This window comes from Channa argus, unplaced genomic scaffold (genome assembly GCF_033026475.1).
Source record: "Channa argus isolate prfri unplaced genomic scaffold, Channa argus male v1.0 Contig014, whole genome shotgun sequence".
NCBI classification, from domain to species: Eukaryota; Metazoa; Chordata; class Actinopteri; order Anabantiformes; family Channidae; genus Channa; species Channa argus.
Window position 1 is genome coordinate 165,125 of NW_027125233.1, and position 19,774 is coordinate 184,898.

The following is a 19,774-nucleotide window of genomic DNA, read 5'->3' on the forward strand; positions in this document are numbered from 1 at the left end:
GTGTTACTGCCTATTTATTCATAGAAATTGTTCTATATTTTCATCAAATTTTGTTCTTTCATTGCTGTTTTGCTACTTTATTGGTTTTTCAACCATCGTGCTTCATTACTAGTAGACCATGTTACGGTCCTGGCCATATGTGTTGTTTTTATTTTCTCGTTCTTATAGGTGCCCTGCCTGATTGGCCGGATTGAGGGGCAGTACAGGAAGCTGATTGGTCCATCCTACACTTCCTGGAGTTTTAAAAGTACGGTTCCCAACAGCTAGCGAGGCTCTTTCTGGCAGCAGCACCTGTTTGCTGTTCTTGGTTTCCAAACCTTATTTAGCATTTTTGAATTCTTAGGTTTTGTGCCGTGGTTTTGTTTATAAATTGTATATTTTGTAATTCGTATTAAATCTGTAGGGGTGAACAGCCATTTTCTTTTGATTGTTTTCTCTTGTTTTCACATTAGGGAGTTAGGGTTAGCGACTGTCTTTTGGTTTGTTTATTTCTATCAGGCTAGCTAGCACTTTCTGTGGGAAATGGCTTATTTTGTTTATTATGTTGGCCTTGGTTCGCCCTGAGTTGTAGTGTCATGTTTTGTTTGACACTTTCTTTCGTTTAAAATAAATATCATTCTGTTGGAACATCTCGATCCTGGATTTTGGTTTGGGGATCGGAGAGGGAACATGCTAATTTATCTTTGTATGTTGCACCCTGACCCCCTGGACAGGGGCGTAACAGACCAGTACAGTTATAGTACTTTGTACTTTGCCACATTTATCTTCTTCTTAGCAAGTGTCATGCATTCTGCTTCTCCAGCGTTTTTAAGCGCTGTTGATGATGTCAAATGCAGCTTACGGCCACACCGCTCTCTAAGCGCCCGATCTCGTCCGATCTCGGCAGCCAAATAGAGCCGGGCCTGGTTAGTACTTGGTAGGAAGACCGCCTGGGAATACCAGGTGCTGTAAGCTTTTTTGCTTGGGTTTACGGGCAGCACAAGCTGGTGTTACTGCCTATTTATTCATAGAAATTGTTCTATATTTTCATCAAATTTTGTTCTTTCATTGCTGTTTTGCTACTTTATTGGTTTTTCAACCATCGTGCTTCATTACTAGTAGACCATGTTACGGTCCTGGCCATATGTGTTGTTTTTGATTTGTTGTTCTTATAGGTGCCCTGCCTGATTGGCCGGATTGGGGGGCAGTACAGGAAGCTGATTGGTCCATCCTACACTTCCTGGAGTTTTAAAAGTACGGTTCCCAACAGCTAGCGAGGCTCTTTCTGGCAGCAGCACCTGTTTGCTGTTCTTGGTTTCCAAACCTTATTTAGCATTTTTGAATTGTTAGGTTTTGTGCCGTGGTTTTGTTTATAAATTGTATATTTTGTAATTCGTATTAAATCTGTAGGGGTGAACAGCCATTTTCTTTTGATTGTTTTCTCTTGTTTTCACATTAGGGAGTTAGGGTTAGCGACTGTCTTTTGGTTTGTTTATTTCTATCAGGCTAGCTAGCACTTTCTGTGGGAAATGGCTTATTTTGTTTATTATGTTGGCCTTGGTTCGCCCTGAGTTGTAGTGTCATGTTTTGTTTGACACTTTCTTTCGTTTAAAATAAATATCATTCTGTTGGAACATCTCGATCCTGGATTTTGGTTTGGGGATCGGAGAGGGAACATGCTAATTTATCTTTGTATGTTGCACCCTGACCCCCTGGACAGGGGCGTAACAGACCAGTACAGTTATAGTACTTTGTACTTTGCCACATTTATCTTCTTCTTAGCAAGTGTCATGCAATCTGCTTCTCCAGCGTTTTTAAGAGCTGTTGATGATGTCAAATGCAGCTTACGGCCACACCGCTCTCTAAGCGCCCGATCTCGTCCGATCTCGGCAGCCAAATAGAGCCGGGCCTGGTTAGTACTTGGTAGGAAGACCGCCTGGGAATACCAGGTGCTGTAAGCTTTTTTGCTTGGGTTTACGGGCAGCACAAGCTGGTGTTACTGCCTATTTATTCATAGAAATTGTTCTATATTTTCATCAAATTTTGTTCTTTCATTACTGTTTTGCTACTTTATTGGTTTTTCAACCATCGTGCTTCATTACTAGTAGACCATGTTACGGTCCTGGCCATATGTGTTGTTTTTATTTTGTTGTTCTTATAGGTGCCCTACCTGATTGGCCGGATTGGGGGGCAGTACAGGAAGCTGATTGGTCCATCCTACACTTCCTGGAGTTTTAAAAGTACGGTTCCCAACAGCTAGCGAGGCTCTTTCTGGCAGCACAACCTGTTTGCTGTTCTTGGTTTCCAAACTTTATTTAGCATTTTTGAATTGTTAGGTTTTATGCCGTGGTTTTGTTTATAAATTGTATATTTTGTAAATAGTATTAAATCTGTAGGGGTGAACAGACATTTTCTTTGGACTGTTTTCACATTAGGGAGTTAGGGTTAGCGACTGTGTTTTGGTTTGTTTATTTCTATCAGGCTAGCTAGCACTTTCTGTGGGAAATGGCTTATTTTGTTTATTATGTTGGCCTTGGTTCGCCCTGAGTTGTAGTGTCATGTTTTGTTTGACACTTTCTTTCGTTTAAAATAAATATCATTCTGTTGGAACATCTCGATCCTGGATTTTGGTTTGGGGATCGGAGAGGGAACATGCTAATTTATCTTTGTATGTTGCACCCTGACCCCCTGGACAGGGGCGTAACAGACCAGTACACTTATAGTACTTTGTACTTTGCCACATTTATCTTCGTCTTAGCAAGTTTCATGCATTCTGCTTCTCCAACGTTTTTAAGAGCTGTTGATGATGTCAAATGCAGCTTACGGCCACACCGCTCTCTAAGCGCCCGATCTCGTCCGATCTCGGCAGCCAAATAGAGCCGGGCCTGGTTAGTACTTGGTAGGAAGACCGCGTGGGAATACCAGGTGCTGTAAGCTTTTTTGCTTGGGTTTACGGGCAGCACAAGCTGGTGTTACTGCCTATTTATTCATAGAAATTGTTCTATATTTTCATCAAATTTTGTTCTTTCATTACTGTTTTGCTACTTTATTGGTTTGTCAACCATCGTGCTTCATTACTAGTAGACCATGTTACGGTCCTGGCCATATGTGTTGTTTTTGATATGTTGTTCTTATAGGTGCCCTGCCTGATTGGCCGGATTGAGGGGCAGTACAGGAAGCTGATTGGTCCATCCTACACTTCCTGGAGTTTTAAAAGTACGGTTCCCAACAGCTAGCGAGGCTCTTTCTGGCAGCAGCACCTGTTTGCTGTTCTTGGTTTCCAAACCTTATTTAGCATTTTTGAATTGTTAGGTTTTGTGCCGTGGTTTTGTTTATAAATTGTATATTTTGTAAATAGTATTAAATCTGTAGGGGTGAACAGCCATTTTCTTTGGACTGTTTTCACATTAGGGAGTTAGGGTTAGCGACTGTCTTTTGGTTTGTTTATTTCTATCAGGCTAGCTAGCACTTTCTGTGGGAAATGGCTTATTTTGTTTATTATGTTGGCCTTGGTTCGCCCTGAGTTGTAGTGTCATGTTTTGTTTGACACTTTCTTTCGTTTAAAATAAATATCATTCTGTTGGAACATCTCGATCCTGGATTTTGGTTTGGGGATCGGAGAGGGAACATGCTAATTTATCTTTGTATGTTGCACCCTGACCCCCTGGACAGGGGCGTAACAGACCAGTACAGTTATAGTACTTTGTACTTTGCCACATTTATCTTCTTCTTAGCAAGTTTCATGCATTCTGCTTCTCCAACGTTTTTATGCAGCTTACGGCCACACAGCTCTCTAAGCGCCCGATCTCGTCCGATCTCGGCAGCCAAATAGAGCCGGGCCTGGTTAGTACTTGGTAGGAAGACCGCCTGGGAATACCAGGTGTTGTAAGCTTTTTTGCTTGGGTTTACGGGCAGCACAAGCTGGTGTTACTGCCTATTTATTCATAGAAATTGTTCTATATTTTCATCAAATTTTGTTCTTTCATTGCTGTTTTGCTACTTTATTGGTTTTTCAACCATCGTGCTTCATTACTAGTAGACCATGTTAGGGTCCTGGCCATATGTGTTGTTTTTGATTTGTTGTTCTTATACGTGCCCTGCCTGATTGGCCGGATTGGGGGGCAGTACAGGAAGCTGATTGGTCCATCCTACACTTCCTGGAGTTTTAAAAGTACGGTTCCCAACAGCTAGCGAGGCTCTTTCTGGCAGCAGCACCTGTTTGCTGTTCTTGGTTTCCAAACCTTATTTAGCATTTTTGAATTGTTAGGTTTTGTGCCGTGGTTTTGTTTATAAATTGTATATTTTGTAATTCGTATTAAATCTGTAGGGGTGAACAGCCTTTTTCTTTTGATTGTTTTCTCTTGTTTTCACATTAGGGAGTTAGGGTTAGCGACTGTCTTTTGGATTGTTTATTTCTATCAGGCTAGCTAGCACTTTCTGTGGGAAATGGCTTATTTTGTTTATTATGTTGGCCTTGGTTTGCCCTGAGTTGTAGTGTCATGTTTTGTTTGACACTTTCTTTCGTTTAAAATAAATATCATTCTGTTGGAACATCTCGATACTGGAGTTTGGTTTGGGGATCGGAGAGGGAACATGCTAATTTATCTTTGTATGTTGCACCCTGACCCCCTGGACAGGGGCGTAACAGACCAGTACAGTTATAGTACTTTGTACTTTGCCACATTTGTCTTCTTCTTAGTAAGTGTCATGCATTCTGCTTCTCCAGTGTTTTTAAGAGCTGTTGATGATGTCAAATGCAGCTTACGGCCACACCGCTCTCTAAGCGCCCAATCTCGTCCGATCTCGGCAGCCAAATAGAGCCGGGCCTGGTTAGTACTTGGTAGGAAGACCGCCTGGGAATACCAGGTGTTGTAAGCTTTTTTGCTTGGGTTTACGGGCAGCACAAGCTGGTGTTACTGCCTATTTATTCATAGAAATTGTTCTATATTTTCATCAAATTTTGTTCTTTCATTGCTGTTTTGCTACTTTATTGGTTTTTCAACCATCGTGCTTCATTACTAGTAGACCATGTTACGGTCCTGGCCATATGTGTTGTTTTTATTTTCTCGTTCTTATAGGTGCCCTGCCTGATTGGCCGGATTGAGGGGCAGTACAGGAAGCTGATTGGTCCATCCTACACTTCCTGGAGTTTTAAAAGTACGGTTTCCAACAGCTAGCGAGGCTCTTTCTGGCAGCAGCACCTGTTTGCTGTTCTTGGTTTCCAAACCTTATTTAGCATTTTTGAATTGTTAGGTTTTGTGCCGTGGTTTTGTTTATAAATTGTATATTTTGTAATTCGTATTAAATCTGTAGGGGTGAACAGCCATTTTCTTTTGATTGTTTTCTCTTGTTTTCACATTAGGGAGTTAGGGTTAGCGACTGTCTTTTGGTTTGTTTATTTCTATCAGGCTAGCTAGCACTTTCTGTGGGAAATGGCTTATTTTGTTTATTATGTTGGCCTTGGTTCGCCCTGAGTTGTAGTGTCATGTTTTGTTTGACACTTTCTTTCGTTTAAAATAAATATCATTCTGTTGGAACATCTCGATCCTGGATTTTGGTTTGGGGATCGGAGAGGGAACATGCTAATTTATCTTTGTATGTTGCACCCTGACCCCCTGGACAGGGGCGTAACAGACCAGTACAGTTATAGTACTTTGTACTTTGCCACATTTATCTTCGTCTTAGCAAGTTTCATGCATTCTGCTTCTCCAACGTTTTTAAGCGCTGTTGATGATGTCAAATGCAGCTTACGGCCACACCGCTCTCTAAGCGCCCGATCTCGTCCGATCTCGGCAGCCAAATAGAGCCGGGCCTGGTTAGTACTTGGTAGGAAGACCGCCTGGGAATACCAGGTGCTGTAAGCTTTTTTGCTTGGGTTTACGGGCAGCACAAGCTGGTGTTACTGCCTATTTATTCATAGAAATTGTTCTATATTTTCATCAAATTTTGTTCTTTCATTACTGTTTTGCTACTTTATTGGTTTGTCAACCATCGTGCTTCATTACTAGTAGACCATGTTACGGTCCTGGCCATATGTGTTGTTTTTGATATGTTGTTCTTATAGGTGCCCTGCCTGATTGGCCGGATTGAGGGGCAGTACAGGAAGCTGATTGGTCCATCCTACACTTCCTGGAGTTTTAAAAGTACGGTTCCCAACAGCTAGCGAGGCTCTTTCTGGCAGCAGCACCTGTTTGCTGTTCTTGGTTTCCAAACCTTATTTAGCATTTTTGAATTGTTAGGTTTTGTGCCGTGGTTTTGTTTATAAATTGTATATTTTGTAAATAGTATTAAATCTGTAGGGGTGAACAGCCATTTTCTTTGGACTGTTTTCACATTAGGGAGTTAGGGTTAGCGACTGTCTTTTGGTTTGTTTATTTCTATCAGGCTAGCTAGCACTTTCTGTGGGAAATGGCTTATTTTGTTTATTATGTTGGCCTTGGTTCGCCCTGAGTTGTAGTGTCATGTTTTGTTTGACACTTTCTTTCGTTTAAAATAAATATCATTCTGTTGGAACATCTCGATCCTGGATTTTGGTTTGGGGATCGGAGAGGGAACATGCTAATTTATCTTTGTATGTTGCACCCTGACCCCCTGGACAGGGGCGTAACAGACCAGTACAGTTATAGTACTTTGTACTTTGCCACATTTGTCTTCTTCTTAGCAAGTGTCATGCATTCTGCTTCTCCAGTGTTTTTAAGAGCTGTTGATGATGTCAAATGCAGCTTACGGCCACACCGCTCTCTAAGCGCCCAATCTCGTCCGATCTCGGCAGCCAAATAGAGCCGGGCCTGGTTAGTACTTGGTAGGAAGACTGCCTGGGAATACCAGGTGTTGTAAGCTTTTTTGCTTGGGTTTACGGGCAGCACAAGCTGGTGTTACTGCCTATTTATTCATAGAAATTGTTCTATATTTTCATCAAATTTTGTTCTTTCATTGCTGTTTTGCTACTTTATTGGTTTTTCAACCATCGTGCTTCATTACTAGTAGACCATGTTACGGTCCTGGCCATATGTGTTGTTTTTATTTTCTTGTTCTTATAGGTGCCCTGCCTGATTGGCCGGATTGGGGGGCAGTACAGGAAGCTGATTGGTCCATCCTACACTTCCTGGAGTTTTAAAAGTACGGTTCCCAACAGCTAGCGAGGCTCTTTCTGGCAGCAGCACCTGTTTGCTGTTCTTGGTTTCCAAACTTTATTTAGCATTTTTGAATTGTTAGGTTTTATGCCGTGGTTTTGTTTATAAATTGTATATTTTGTAAATAGTATTAAATCTGTAGGGGTGAACAGCCATTTTCTTTGGATTGTTTTCACATTTGGGAGTTAGGGTTAGCGACTGTCTTTTGGTTTGTTTATTTCTATCAGGCTAGCTAGCACTTTCTGTGGGAAATGGCTTATTTTGTTTATTATGTTGGCCTTGGTTCGCCCTGAGTTGTAGTGTCATGTTTTGTTTGACACTTTCTTTCGTTTAAAATAAATATCATTCTGTTGGAACATCTCGATCCTGGATTTTGGTTTGGGGATCGGAGATGGAACATGCTAATTTATCTTTGTATGTTGCACCCTGACCCCCTGGACAGGGGCATAATAGACCAGTACAGTTATAGTACTTTGTACTTTGCCACATTTATCTTCTTCTTAGCAAGTGTCATGCATTCTGCTTCTCCAGCGTTTTTAAGAGCTGTTGATGATGTCAAATGCAGCTTACGGCCACACCGCTCTCTAAGCGCCCGATCTCGTCCGATCTCGGCAGCCAAATAGAGCCGGGCCTGGTTAGTACTTGGTAGGAAGACCGCCCGGGAATACCAGGTGCTGTAAGCTTTTTTGCTTGGGTTTACGGGCAGCACAAGCTGGTGTTACTGCCTATTTATTCATAGAAATTGTTCTATATTTTCATCAAATTTTGTTCTTTCATTGCTGTTTTGCTACTTTATTGGTTTTTCAACCATCGTGCTTCATTACTAGTAGACCATGTTACGGTCCTGGCCATATGTGTTGTTTTTGATATGTTGTTCTTATAGGTGCCCTGCCTGATTGGCCGGATTGAGGGGCAGTACAGGAAGCTGATTGGTCCATCCTACACTTCCTGGAGTTTTAAAAGTACGGTTCCCAACAGCTAGCGAGGCTCTTTCTGGCAGCAGCACCTGTTTGCTGTTCTTGGTTTCCAAACCTTATTTAGCATTTTTGAATTGTTAGGTTTTGTGCCGTGGTTTTGTTTATAAATTGTATATTTTGTAAATAGTATTAAATCTGTAGGGGTGAACAGCCATTTTCTTTGGACTGTTTTCACATTAGGGAGTTAGGGTTAGCGACTGTCTTTTGGTTTGTTTATTTCTATCAGGCTAGCTAGCACTTTCTGTGGGAAATGGCTTATTTTGTTTATTATGTTGGCCTTGGTTCGCCCTGAGTTGTAGTGTCATGTTTTGTTTGACACTTTCTTTCGTTTAAAATAAATATCATTCTGTTGGAACATCTCGATCCTGGATTTTGGTTTGGGGATCGGAGAGGGAACATGCTAATTTATCTTTGTATGTTGCACCCTGACCCCCTGGACAGGGGCGTAACAGACCAGTACAGTTATAGTACTTTGTACTTTGCCACATTTGTCTTCTTCTTAGCAAGTGTCATGCATTCTGCTTCTCCAGTGTTTTTAAGAGCTGTTGATGATGTCAAATGCAGCTTACGGCCACACCGCTCTCTAAGCGCCCAATCTCGTCCGATCTCGGCAGCCAAATAGAGCCGGGCCTGGTTAGTACTTGGTAGGAAGACTGCCTGGGAATACCAGGTGTTGTAAGCTTTTTTGCTTGGGTTTACGGGCAGCACAAGCTGGTGTTACTGCCTATTTATTCATAGAAATTGTTCTATATTTTCATCAAATTTTGTTCTTTCATTGCTGTTTTGCTACTTTATTGGTTTTTCAACCATCGTGCTTCATTACTAGTAGACCATGTTACGGTCCTGGCCATATGTGTTGTTTTTATTTTCTTGTTCTTATAGGTGCCCTGCCTGATTGGCCGGATTGGGGGGCAGTACAGGAAGCTGATTGGTCCATCCTACACTTCCTGGAGTTTTAAAAGTACGGTTCCCAACAGCTAGCGAGGCTCTTTCTGGCAGCAGCACCTGTTTGCTGTTCTTGGTTTCCAAACTTTATTTAGCATTTTTGAATTGTTAGGTTTTATGCCGTGGTTTTGTTTATAAATTGTATATTTTGTAAATAGTATTAAATCTGTAGGGGTGAACAGCCATTTTCTTTGGATTGTTTTCACATTTGGGAGTTAGGGTTAGCGACTGTCTTTTGGTTTGTTTATTTCTATCAGGCTAGCTAGCACTTTCTGTGGGAAATGGCTTATTTTGTTTATTATGTTGGCCTTGGTTCGCCCTGAGTTGTAGTGTCATGTTTTGTTTGACACTTTCTTTCGTTTAAAATAAATATCATTCTGTTGGAACATCTCGATCCTGGATTTTGGTTTGGGGATCGGAGATGGAACATGCTAATTTATCTTTGTATGTTGCACCCTGACCCCCTGGACAGGGGCATAATAGACCAGTACAGTTATAGTACTTTGTACTTTGCCACATTTATCTTCTTCTTAGCAAGTGTCATGCATTCTGCTTCTCCAGCGTTTTTAAGAGCTGTTGATGATGTCAAATGCAGCTTACGGCCACACCGCTCTCTAAGCGCCCGATCTCGTCCGATCTCGGCAGCCAAATAGAGCCGGGCCTGGTTAGTACTTGGTAGGAAGACCGCCCGGGAATACCAGGTGCTGTAAGCTTTTTTGCTTGGGTTTACGGGCAGCACAAGCTGGTGTTACTGCCTATTTATTCATAGAAATTGTTCTATATTTTCATCAAATTTTGTTCTTTCATTGCTGTTTTGCTACTTTATTGGTTTTTCAACCATCGTGCTTCATTACTAGTAGACCATGTTACGGTCCTGGCCATATGTGTTGTTTTTATTTTCTCGTTCTTATAGGTGCCCTGCCTGATTGGCCGGATTGAGGGGCAGTACAGGAAGCTGATTGGTCCATCCTACACTTCCTGGAGTTTTAAAAGTACGGTTCCCAACAGCTAGCGAGGCTCTTTCTGGCAGCAGCACCTGTTTGCTGTTCTTGGTTTCCAAACCTTATTTAGCATTTTTGAATTGTTAGGTTTTGTGCCGTGGTTTTGTTTATAAATTGTATATTTTGTAATTCGTATTAAATCTGTAGGGGTGAACAGCCATTTTCTTTTGATTGTTTTCTCTTGTTTTCACATTAGGGAGTTAGGGTTAGCGACTGTCTTTTGGTTTTTTTATTTCTATCAGGCTAGCTAGCACTTTCTGTGGGAAATGGCTTATTTTGTTTATTATGTTGGCCTTGGTTCGCCCTGAGTTGTAGTGTCATGTTTTGTTTGACACTTTCTTTCGTTTAAAATAAATATCATTCTGTTGGAACATCTCGATCCTGGATTTTGGTTTGGGGATCGGAGAGGGAACATGCTAATTTATCTTTGTATGTTGCACCCTGACCCCCTGGACAGGGGCGTAACAGACCAGTACAGTTATAGTACTTTGTACTTTGCCACATTTGTCTTCTTCTTAGTAAGTGTCATGCATTCTGCTTCTCCAGTGTTTTTAAGAGCTGTTGATGATGTCAAATGCAGCTTACGGCCACACCGCTCTCTAAGCGCCCAATCTCGTCCGATCTCGGCAGCCAAATAGAGCCGGGCCTGGTTAGTACTTGGTAGGAAGACCGCCTGGGAATACCAGGTGTTGTAAGCTTTTTTGCTTGGGTTTACGGGCAGCACAAGCTGGTGTTACTGCCTATTTATTCATAGAAATTGTTCTATATTTTCATCAAATTTTGTTCTTTCATTGCTGTTTTGCTACTTTATTGGTTTTTCAACCATCGTGCTTCATTACTAGTAGACCATGTTAGGGTCCTGGCCATATGTGTTGTTTTTGATTTGTTGTTCTTATACGTGCCCTGCCTGATTGGCCGGATTGGGGGGCAGTACAAGAAGCTGATTGGTCCATCCTACACTTCCTGGAGTTTTAAAAGTACGGTTCCCAACAGCTAGCGAGGCTCTTTCTGGCAGCAGCACCTGTTTGCTGTTCTTGGTTTCCAAACCTTATTTAGCATTTTTGAATTGTTAGGTTTTGTGCCGTGGTTTTGTTTATAAATTGTATATTTTGTAATTCGTATTAAATCTGTAGGGGTGAACAGCCTTTTTCTTTTGATTGTTTTCTCTTGTTTTCACATTAGGGAGTTAGGGTTAGCGACTGTCTTTTGGATTGTTTATTTCTATCAGGCTAGCTAGCACTTTCTGTGGGAAATGGCTTATTTTGTTTATTATGTTGGCCTTGGTTTGCCCTGAGTTGTAGTGTCATGTTTTGTTTGACACTTTCTTTCGTTTAAAATAAATATCATTCTGTTGGAACATCTCGATACTGGAGTTTGGTTTGGGGATCGGAGAGGGAACATGCTAATTTATCTTTGTATGTTGCACCCTGACCCCCTGGACAGGGGCGTAACAGACCAGTACAGTTATAGTACTTTGTACTTTGCCACATTTATCTTCTTCTTAGCAAGTGTCATGCATTCTGCTTCTCCAGCGTTTTTAAGAGCTGTTGATGATGTCAAATGCAGCTTACGGCCACACCGCTCTTTAAGCGCCCGATCTCGTCCGATGTCGGCAGCCAAATAGAGCCGGGCCTGGTTAGTACTTGGTAGGAAGACCGCCTGGGAATACCAGGTGCTGTAAGCTTTTTTGCTTGGGTTTACGGGCAGCACAAGCTGGTGTTACTGCCTATTTATTCATAGAAATTGTTCTATATTTTCATCAAATTTTGTTCTTTCATTGCTGTTTTGCTACTTTATTGGTTTTTCAACCATCGTGCTTCATTACTAGTAGACCATGTTACGGTCCTGGCCATATGTGTTGTTTTTATTTTCTCGTTCTTATAGGTGCCCTGCCTGATTGGCCGGATTGAGGGGCAGTACAGGAAGCTGATTGGTCCATCCTACACTTCCTGGAGTTTTAAAAGTACGGTTTCCAACAGCTAGCGAGGCTCTTTCTGGCAGCAGCACCTGTTTGCTGTTCTTGGTTTCCAAACCTTATTTAGCATTTTTGAATTGTTAGGTTTTGTGCCGTGGTTTTGTTTATAAATTGTATATTTTGTAATTCGTATTAAATCTGTAGGGGTGAACAGCCATTTTCTTTTGATTGTTTTCTCTTGTTTTCACATTAGGGAGTTAGGGTTAGCGACTGTCTTTTGGTTTGTTTATTTCTATCAGGCTAGCTAGCACTTTCTGTGGGAAATGGCTTATTTTGTTTATTATGTTGGCCTTGGTTCGCCCTGAGTTGTAGTGTCATGTTTTGTTTGACACTTTCTTTCGTTTAAAATAAATATCATTCTGTTGGAACATCTCGATCCTGGAGTTTGGTTTGGGGATCGGAGAGGGAACATGCTAATTTATCTTTGTATGTTGCACCCTGACCCCCTGGACAGGGGCGTAACAGACCAGTACAGTTATAGTACTTTGTACTTTGCCACATTTGTCTTCTTCTTAGCAAGTGTCATGCATTCTGCTTCTCCAGTGTTTTTAAGAGCTGTTGATGATGTCAAATGCAGCTTACGGCCACACCGCTCTCTAAGCGCCCAATCTCGTCCGATCTCGGCAGCCAAATAGAGCCGGGCCTGGTTAGTACTTGGTAGGAAGACTGCCTGGGAATACCAGGTGTTGTAAGCTTTTTTGCTTGGGTTTACGGGCAGCACAAGCTGGTGTTACTGCCTATTTATTCATAGAAATTGTTCTATATTTTCATCAAATTTTGTTCTTTCATTGCTGTTTTGCTACTTTATTGGTTTTTCAACCATCGTGCTTCATTACTAGTAGACCATGTTACGGTCCTGGCCATATGTGTTGTTTTTATTTTCTTGTTCTTATAGGTGCCCTGCCTGATTGGCCGGATTGGGGGGCAGTACAGGAAGCTGATTGGTCCATCCTACACTTCCTGGAGTTTTAAAAGTACGGTTCCCAACAGCTAGCGAGGCTCTTTCTGGCAGCAGCACCTGTTTGCTGTTCTTGGTTTCCAAACTTTATTTAGCATTTTTGAATTGTTAGGTTTTATGCCGTGGTTTTGTTTATAAATTGTATATTTTGTAAATAGTATTAAATCTGTAGGGGTGAACAGCCATTTTCTTTGGATTGTTTTCACATTTGGGAGTTAGGGTTAGCGACTGTCTTTTGGTTTGTTTATTTCTATCAGGCTAGCTAGCACTTTCTGTGGGAAATGGCTTATTTTGTTTATTATGTTGGCCTTGGTTCGCCCTGAGTTGTAGTGTCATGTTTTGTTTGACACTTTCTTTCGTTTAAAATAAATATCATTCTGTTGGAACATCTCGATCCTGGATTTTGGTTTGGGGATCGGAGATGGAACATGCTAATTTATCTTTGTATGTTGCACCCTGACCCCCTGGACAGGGGCATAATAGACCAGTACAGTTATAGTACTTTGTACTTTGCCACATTTATCTTCTTCTTAGCAAGTGTCATGCATTCTGCTTCTCCAGCGTTTTTAAGAGCTGTTGATGATGTCAAATGCAGCTTACGGCCACACCGCTCTCTAAGCGCCCGATCTCGTCCGATCTCGGCAGCCAAATAGAGCCGGGCCTGGTTAGTACTTGGTAGGAAGACCGCCCGGGAATACCAGGTGCTGTAAGCTTTTTTGCTTGGGTTTACGGGCAGCACAAGCTGGTGTTACTGCCTATTTATTCATAGAAATTGTTCTATATTTTCATCAAATTTTGTTCTTTCATTGCTGTTTTGCTACTTTATTGGTTTTTCAACCATCGTGCTTCATTACTAGTAGACCATGTTACGGTCCTGGCCATATGTGTTGTTTTTATTTTCTCGTTCTTATAGGTGCCCTGCCTGATTGGCCGGATTGAGGGGCAGTACAGGAAGCTGATTGGTCCATCCTACACTTCCTGGAGTTTTAAAAGTACGGTTCCCAACAGCTAGCGAGGCTCTTTCTGGCAGCAGCACCTGTTTGCTGTTCTTGGTTTCCAAACCTTATTTAGCATTTTTGAATTCTTAGGTTTTGTGCCGTGGTTTTGTTTATAAATTGTATATTTTGTAATTCGTATTAAATCTGTAGGGGTGAACAGCCATTTTCTTTTGATTGTTTTCTCTTGTTTTCACATTAGGGAGTTAGGGTTAGCGACTGTCTTTTGGTTTGTTTATTTCTATCAGGCTAGCTAGCACTTTCTGTGGGAAATGGCTTATTTTGTTTATTATGTTGGCCTTGGTTCGCCCTGAGTTGTAGTGTCATGTTTTGTTTGACACTTTCTTTCGTTTAAAATAAATATCATTCTGTTGGAACATCTCGATCCTGGATTTTGGTTTGGGGATCGGAGAGGGAACATGCTAATTTATCTTTGTATGTTGCACCCTGACCCCCTGGACAGGGGCGTAACAGACCAGTACAGTTATAGTACTTTGTACTTTGCCACATTTATCTTCGTCTTAGCAAGTTTCATGCATTCTGCTTCTCCAACGTTTTTAAGAGCTGTTGATGATGTCAAATGCAGCTTACGGCCACACCGCTCTCTAAGCGCCCGATCTCGTCCGATCTCGGCAGCCAAATAGAGCCGGGCCTGGTTAGTACTTGGTAGGAAGACCGCCTGGGAATACCAGGTGCTGTAAGCTTTTTTGCTTGGGTTTACGGGCAGCACAAGCTGGTGTTACTGCCTATGTATTCATAGAAATTGTTCTATATTTTCATCAAATTTTGTTCTTTCATTACTGTTTTGCTACTTTATTGGTTTGTCAACCATCGTGCTTCATTACTAGTAGACCATGTTACGGTCCTGGCCATATGTGTTGTTTTTGATATGTTGTTCTTATAGGTGCCCTGCCTGATTGGCCGGATTGAGGGGCAGTACAGGAAGCTGATTGGTCCATCCTACACTTCCTGGAGTTTTAAAAGTACGGTTCCCAACAGCTAGCGAGGCTCTTTCTGGCAGCAGCACCTGTTTGCTGTTCTTGGTTTCCAAACCTTATTTAGCATTTTTGAATTGTTAGGTTTTGTGCCGTGGTTTTGTTTATAAATTGTATATTTTGTAAATAGTATTAAATCTGTAGGGGTGAACAGCCATTTTCTTTGGACTGTTTTCACATTAGGGAGTTAGGGTTAGCGACTGTCTTTTGGTTTGTTTATTTCTATCAGGCTAGCTAGCACTTTCTGTGGGAAATGGCTTATTTTGTTTATTATGTTGGCCTTGGTTCGCCCTGAGTTATAGTGTCATGTTTTGTTTGACACTTTCTTTCGTTTAAAATAAATATCATTCTGTTGGAACATCTCGATCCTGGATTTTGGTTTGGGGATCGGAGAGGGAACATGCTAATTTATCTTTGTATGTTGCACCCTGACCCCCTGGACAGGGGCGTAACAGACCAGTACAGTTATAGTACTTTGTACTTTGCCACATTTGTCTTCTTCTTAGCAAGTGTCATGCATTCTGCTTCTCCAGTGTTTTTAAGAGCTGTTGATGATGTCAAATGCAGCTTACGGCCACACCGCTCTCTAAGCGCCCAATCTCGTCCGATCTCGGCAGCCAAATAGAGCCGGGCCTGGTTAGTACTTGGTAGGAAGACTGACTGGGAATACCAGGTGTTGTAAGCTTTTTTGCTTGGGTTTACGGGCAGCACAAGCTGGTGTTACTGCCTATTTATTCATAGAAATTGTTCTATATTTTCATCAAAATTTGTTCTTTCATTGCTGTTTTGCTACTTTATTGGTTTTTCAACCATCGTGCTTCATTACTAGTAGACCATGTTACGGTCCTGGCCATATGTGTTGTTTTTATTTTCTTGTTCTTATAGGTGCCCTGCCTGATTGGCCGGATTGGGGGGCAGTACAGGAAGCTGATTGGTCCATCCTACACTTCCTGGAGTTTTAAAAGTACGGTTCCCAACAGCTAGCGAGGCTCTTTCTGGCAGCAGCACCTGTTTGCTGTTCTTGGTTTCCAAACTTTATTTAGCATTTTTGAATTGTTAGGTTTTATGCCGTGGTTTTGTTTATAAATTGTATATTTTGTAAATAGTATTAAATCTGTAGGGGTGAACAGCCATTTTCTTTGGATTGTTTTCACATTTGGGAGTTAGGGTTAGCGACTGTCTTTTGGTTTGTTTATTTCTATCAGGCTAGCTAGCACTTTCTGTGGGAAATGGCTTATTTTGTTTATTATGTTGGCCTTGGTTCGCCCTGAGTTGTAGTGTCATGTTTTGTTTGACACTTTCTTTCGTTTAAAATAAATATCATTCTGTTGGAACATCTCGATCCTGGATTTTGGTTTGGGGATCGGAGATGGAACATGCTAATTTATCTTTGTATGTTGCACCCTGACCCCCTGGACAGGGGCATAATAGACCAGTACAGTTATAGTACTTTGTACTTTGCCACATTTATCTTCTTCTTAGCAAGTGTCATGCATTCTGCTTCTCCAGCGTTTTTAAGAGCTGTTGATGATGTCAAATGCAGCTTACGGCCACACCGCTCTCTAAGCGCCCGATCTCGTCCGATCTCGGCAGCCAAATAGAGCCGGACCTGGTTAGTACTTGGTAGGAAGACCGCCCGGGAATACCAGGTGCTGTAAGCTTTTTTGCTTGGGTTTACGGGCAGCACAAGCTGGTGTTACTGCCTATTTATTCATAGAAATTGTTCTATATTTTCATCAAATTTTGTTCTTTCATTGCTGTTTTGCTACTTTATTGGTTTTTCAACCATCGTGCTTCATTACTAGTAGACCATGTTACGGTCCTGGCCATATGTGTTGTTTTTATTTTCTCGTTCTTATAGGTGCCCTGCCTGATTGGCCGGATTGAGGGGCAGTACAGGAAGCTGATTGGTCCATCCTACACTTCCTGGAGTTTTAAAAGTACGGTTCCCAACAGCTAGCGAGGCTCTTTCTGGCAGCAGCACCTGTTTGCTGTTCTTGGTTTCCAAACCTTATTTAGCATTTTTGAATTCTTAGGTTTTGTGCCGTGGTTTTGTTTATAAATTGTATATTTTGTAATTCGTATTAAATCTGTAGGGGTGAACAGCCATTTTCTTTTGATTGTTTTCTCTTGTTTTCACATTAGGGAGTTAGGGTTAGCGACTGTCTTTTGGTTTTTTTATTTCTATCAGGCTAGCTAGCACTTTCTGTGGGAAATGGCTTATTTTGTTTATTATGTTGGCCTTGGTTCGCCCTGAGTTGTAGTGTCATGTTTTGTTTGACACTTTCTTTCGTTTAAAATAAATATCATTCTGTTGGAACATCTCGATCCTGGATTTTGGTTTGGGGATCGGAGAGGGAACATGCTAATTTATCTTTGTATGTTGCACCCTGACCCCCTGGACAGGGGCGTAACAGACCAGTACAGTTATAGTACTTTGTACTTTGCCACATTTGTCTTCTTCTTAGTAAGTGTCATGCATTCTGCTTCTCCAGTGTTTTTAAGAGCTGTTGATGATGTCAAATGCAGCTTACGGCCACACCGCTCTCTAAGCGCCCAATCTCGTCCGATCTCGGCAGCCAAATAGAGCCGGGCCTGGTTAGTACTTGGTAGGAAGACCGCCTGGGAATACCAGGTGTTGTAAGCTTTTTTGCTTGGGTTTACGGGCAGCACAAGCTGGTGTTACTGCCTATTTATTCATAGAAATTGTTCTATATTTTCATCAAATTTTGTTCTTTCATTGCTGTTTTGCTACTTTATTGGTTTTTCAACCATCGTGCTTCATTACTAGTAGACCATGTTAGGGTCCTGGCCATATGTGTTGTTTTTGATTTGTTGTTCTTATACGTGCCCTGCCTGATTGGCCGGATTGGGGGGCAGTACAGGAAGCTGATTGGTCCATCCTACACTTCCTGGAGTTTTAAAAGTACGGTTCCCAACAGCTAGCGAGGCTCTTTCTGGCAGCAGCACCTGTTTGCTGTTCTTGGTTTCCAAACCTTATTTAGCATTTTTGAATTGTTAGGTTTTGTGCCGTGGTTTTGTTTATAAATTGTATATTTTGTAATTCGTATTAAATCTGTAGGGGTGAACAGCCATTTTCTTTTGATTGTTTTCTCTTGTTTTCACATTAGGGAGTTAGGGTTAGCGACTGTCTTTTGGTTTGTTTATTTCTATCAGGCTAGCTAGCACTTTCTGTGGGAAATGGCTTATTTTGTTTATTATGTTGGCCTTGGTTCGCCCTGAGTTGTAGTGTCATGTTTTGTTTGACACTTTCTTTCGTTTAAAATAAATATCATTCTGTTGGAACATCTCGATCCTGGATTTTGGTTTGGGGATCGGAGAGGGAACATGCTAATTTATCTTTGTATGTTGCACCCTGACCCCCTGGACAGGGGCGTAACAGACCAGTACAGTTATAGTACTTTGTACTTTGCCACATTTATCTTCGTCTTAGCAAGTTTCATGCATTCTGCTTCTCCAACGTTTTTAAGAGCTGTTGATGATGTCAAATGCAGCTTACGGCCACACCGCTCTCTAAGCGCCCGATCTCGTCCGATCTCGGCAGCCAAATAGAGCCGGGCCTGGTTAGTACTTGGTAGGAAGACCGCCTGGGAATACCAGGTGCTGTAAGCTTTTTTGCTTGGGTTTACGGGCAGCACAAGCTGGTGTTACTGCCTATTTATTCATAGAAATTGTTCTATATTTTCATCAAATTTTGTTCTTTCATTACTGTTTTGCTACTTTATTGGTTTGTCAACCATCGTGCTTCATTACTAGTAGACCATGTTACGGTCCTGGCCATATGTGTTGTTTTTGATATGTTTTTCTTATAGGTGCCCTGCCTGATTGGCCGGATTGAGGGGCAGTACAGGAAGCTGATTGGTCCATCCTACACTTCCTGGAGTTTTAAAAGTACGGTTCCCAACAGCTAGCGAGGCTCTTTCTGGCAGCAGCACCTGTTTGCTGTTCTTGGTTTCCAAACTTTATTTAGCATTTTTGAATTGTTAGGTTTTATGCCGTGGTTTTGTTTATAAATTGTATATTTTGTAAATAGTATTAAATCTGTAGGGGTGAACAGCCATTTTCTTTGGATTGTTTTCACATTTGGGAGTTAGGGTTAGCGACTGTCTTTTGGTTTGTTTATTTCTATCAGGCTAGCTAGCACTTTCTGTGGGAAATGGCTTATTTTGTTTATTATGTTGGCCTTGGTTCGCCCTGAGTTGTAGTGTCATGTTTTGTTTGACACTTTCTTTCGTTTAAAATAAATATCATTCTGTTGGAACATCTCGATCCTGGATTTTGGTTTGGGGATCGGAGATGGAACATGCTAATTTATCTTTGTATGTTGCACCCTGACCCCCTGGACAGGGGCGGAACAGACCAGTACAGTTATAGTACTTTATACTTTGCCACATTTATCTTCTTCTTAGCAAGTGTCATGCATTCTGCTTCTCCAGCGTTTTTAAGAGCTGTTGATGATGTCAAATGCAGCTTGCGGCCACACCGCTCTCTAAGCGCCCGATCTCGTCCGATCTCGGCAGCCAAATAGAGCCGGGCCTGGTTAGTACTTGCTAGGAAGACCGCCTGGGAATACCAGGTGTTGTAAGCTTTTTTGCTTGGGTTTACGGGCAGCACAAGCTGGTGTTACTGCCTATTTATTCATAGAAATTGTTCTATATTTTCATCAAATTTTGTTCTTTCATTGCTGTTTTGCTACTTTATTGGTTTTTCAACCATCTTGCTTCATTACTAGTAGACCATGTTACGGTCCTGGCCATATGTGTTGTTTTTATTTTCTCGTTCTTATAGGTGCCCT

The 19,774-nt window shown here is 41.6% G+C and overlaps 20 pseudogenes; all 20 read left to right on the top strand.

The window, feature by feature from the left end:
* Positions 1-835: 835 nt before the first annotated feature.
* On the top strand, positions 836-954 carry LOC137112761 (5S ribosomal RNA; annotated as a pseudogene).
* Positions 955-1,821: 867 nt separating this feature from the next.
* Positions 1,822-1,940, top strand: LOC137112762 (5S ribosomal RNA; annotated as a pseudogene).
* An 857-nt stretch (positions 1,941-2,797) lies between these two features.
* LOC137113046 (5S ribosomal RNA) lies at positions 2,798-2,916 on the top strand (annotated as a pseudogene).
* Positions 2,917-3,752: 836 nt separating this feature from the next.
* On the top strand, positions 3,753-3,871 carry LOC137112597 (5S ribosomal RNA; annotated as a pseudogene).
* Positions 3,872-4,738: 867 nt separating this feature from the next.
* LOC137112582 (5S ribosomal RNA) lies at positions 4,739-4,857 on the top strand (annotated as a pseudogene).
* Positions 4,858-5,724: 867 nt separating this feature from the next.
* On the top strand, positions 5,725-5,843 carry LOC137112763 (5S ribosomal RNA; annotated as a pseudogene).
* Positions 5,844-6,700: 857 nt separating this feature from the next.
* Positions 6,701-6,819, top strand: LOC137112638 (5S ribosomal RNA; annotated as a pseudogene).
* Positions 6,820-7,676: 857 nt separating this feature from the next.
* On the top strand, positions 7,677-7,795 carry LOC137113121 (5S ribosomal RNA; annotated as a pseudogene).
* Positions 7,796-8,652: 857 nt separating this feature from the next.
* On the top strand, positions 8,653-8,771 carry LOC137112639 (5S ribosomal RNA; annotated as a pseudogene).
* Positions 8,772-9,628: 857 nt separating this feature from the next.
* LOC137113122 (5S ribosomal RNA) lies at positions 9,629-9,747 on the top strand (annotated as a pseudogene).
* Positions 9,748-10,614: 867 nt separating this feature from the next.
* On the top strand, positions 10,615-10,733 carry LOC137112583 (5S ribosomal RNA; annotated as a pseudogene).
* Positions 10,734-11,600: 867 nt separating this feature from the next.
* LOC137112487 (5S ribosomal RNA) lies at positions 11,601-11,719 on the top strand (annotated as a pseudogene).
* Positions 11,720-12,586: 867 nt separating this feature from the next.
* LOC137112640 (5S ribosomal RNA) lies at positions 12,587-12,705 on the top strand (annotated as a pseudogene).
* An 857-nt stretch (positions 12,706-13,562) lies between these two features.
* On the top strand, positions 13,563-13,681 carry LOC137113123 (5S ribosomal RNA; annotated as a pseudogene).
* Positions 13,682-14,548: 867 nt separating this feature from the next.
* LOC137112764 (5S ribosomal RNA) lies at positions 14,549-14,667 on the top strand (annotated as a pseudogene).
* Positions 14,668-15,524: 857 nt separating this feature from the next.
* On the top strand, positions 15,525-15,643 carry LOC137112682 (5S ribosomal RNA; annotated as a pseudogene).
* Positions 15,644-16,500: 857 nt separating this feature from the next.
* On the top strand, positions 16,501-16,619 carry LOC137112433 (5S ribosomal RNA; annotated as a pseudogene).
* An 867-nt stretch (positions 16,620-17,486) lies between these two features.
* Positions 17,487-17,605, top strand: LOC137112584 (5S ribosomal RNA; annotated as a pseudogene).
* Positions 17,606-18,472: 867 nt separating this feature from the next.
* On the top strand, positions 18,473-18,591 carry LOC137112765 (5S ribosomal RNA; annotated as a pseudogene).
* Positions 18,592-19,448: 857 nt separating this feature from the next.
* LOC137112578 (5S ribosomal RNA) lies at positions 19,449-19,567 on the top strand (annotated as a pseudogene).
* Positions 19,568-19,774: the final 207 nt, after the last annotated feature.